Raw genomic sequence first — 2,500 nt, 5'->3', positions numbered from 1 at the left:
GCAGACACCCAGTCCCCATTCGTACTTCACCAACATATGGGGATAGGTTAATTTTGGCTGTCACTCTCCCTCCGAGGAAAAGTCTGGTCTTGCAGTGGAACTCCTGTGGAATAATACAAATACAGATACAGGAATATTGCTATTGCTGTTAAGGAACTGTAAGCTGTATACTACTGTGTTTGCTGTGCTGTGTGGTGTTGCTGGTGCCCGTGTTTGCTGTTTACATTCCTCTCCACCAATCCTACCCATAGGTTTCTGCTCCCATGGTCATTTTTTTCATAAATGTAGCTGTTTGTGTTAGCTCAGTGTTTGTTTATTGTATCTGCATATTTTTTTCCAGATATATTGTTAATTGACGCCCTCATGTGGTGACACTGATTTAATCGAGTGGTTCAGCTGCCTGGTTATAGAAACGTCCCACAACTACCTCTTTATCCCCCGAAATAAGGATGACGGATTGCAGAAGGGCAGATGAAGCCCACAGTTCATCGGGCTCATGTTTCAGTTGAGCCTGGGACAACAACAGCAACAGCAACAATAAGAACCATATTATTTTTAGTTATCTCCTTCAGTAGGGTAACGTCTTCAGATAGTTTGGCTGCAGACACAGGCGGACAGATGCAATCGAAAACATTACCAATTCGCTACAGGGAAAGCACACACACACACACACACACACACACACACACACACACACACACACACACACACACACACACACACACACACACGCACACGCGCGCGCGCGCTGGTGCAGTGGTAACGTTCCCGCTTGCCAACTGGTGGACGGGAGTTCGCGCCTCGCTCAGGTTGCGAAAAGTTTCACTGACGAAGTGGATGGTTACTGTCCCCGTTGAGCAAGGGGACGGGTGTGTGCGTGCGTGAAGGTCACAGCCTTGCCCTTAGATCGGACTATATGAGCTCTCAGCTCTCTTCCGGGAGGGTAAAAGCTGACGATCACGACCATCAAGTGATCCTGACCGACCCGGTGAATTACACACACACACACACACACACACACACACACACACACACACACACACACACACACACACAGCACCAGCAGAAGCAAAATTAATGCCGGTATATTCAATATGATAACTTAAAGATTGTATTCGTGGTATTTTCGGACAATTTTGATGAGCTTACGAGATAGTTTTCAAAGCAGATGGTTCGATACAGCCTATATTAACACCCTCAGTGCCATGTGGCTCCCTAAGCAGAATAAACTAGACAGACATTGGCAAGAATAAACAATAGAAGAACAGTGTACAGTCTGCCAAAGAAGGGATCGTGTTTGATTGCTACGATGGTACGCTAAATGATCAGTACAGCACGTGATGTTCCCAGGTGATTAAGACTTATCTGAATGTGCACATGATAAGAGCAATGATAAGGCTGTGTCAGACAAGTGCTATACAGGATGGTTATCTGAATGTGCACATGATAAGAGCAATGATAAGGCTGTGTCAGACAAGTGCTATACAGGATGGTTATCTGAATGTGCACATGATAAGAGCAATGATAAGGCTGTGTCAGACAAGTGCTATACAGGGTGGTTATCTGAATGTGCACATGATAAGAGCAATGATAAGGCTGTGTCAGACAAGTGCTATACAGGATGGTCCATATATAACGCTCTACCTCCACCCGCCTGTCAGTTTCTCGTGTGTTGCGGGGACGGCTCAGTCAGCGTTATCAATGTCTGCCCTGCATCCTTTATTCACTTCCTCCCCCCACTGCCATGCCCACCCCACAGCAGCAGACTGAGCCGTGGCCGGAACAAGATGTCACCGTGTGGGATTGTACTGGAGCGTTATATACGTGCCACCGTGTGTGTGGCATCCTTGTGATAACAGTTTGATAACGTGGGGTGGAATCATGTGGGGTTTGCCAACAGCCAGCGTCTGTGTTGTCACGTTGGTTCACGCCAAGTGTGCACACATACTTTTTTGATCGACTGTTGTTGTTGTTGCTGTTGAGTATCTCCTGTTTATCTGGCCGAACAGGCTAATCAACCGCAGGCAAGCAGCTGTCCCTGTATTGCCGTTTCATGCAGTGAACCGATGTACTTTTACAACAGATATCGCCTCGCGCGGGGAAGAGTGAAGATTTGGTTCCTGGGTGGACGCGGCATTTGCGTCTCCGAAAAGTTAGCATGGCCACCATAGTAGGCTCCACGTCACCTCGTTGTTCGGTTATATGGTTACCACCCAGCGTTGTAAATGGTTTCCCGGGTTACAGGAAACCATTAGGTTTGTCACTCAGTGCAGGGCCGCCTAAAGTGTTAAGAAGAGTAATAAAAAGTGACGGGAAGGATGGGAGAGATAGGAAAAGAGGAGGCGGACACAGATATTGTGAAAATGATAAAATGAAAGCAACAAGTAAGCAGCACTACATTAAGTGAGTGGATGATACAGCAACCACCACCATTTGATCGACTGTACATAAGTGATCGACGTGTGCACAACCTAAGCTTTCACACCTGTTGCTTGGTAGA

This window comes from Coenobita brevimanus, chromosome 107 (genome assembly GCF_032717465.1).
Source record: "Coenobita brevimanus isolate Jiangsu-jjx chromosome 107, ASM3271746v2, whole genome shotgun sequence".
Classification (NCBI taxonomy): Eukaryota; Metazoa; Arthropoda; class Malacostraca; order Decapoda; family Coenobitidae; genus Coenobita; species Coenobita brevimanus.
Note: the sequence above shows the minus strand (reverse complement) of the source record.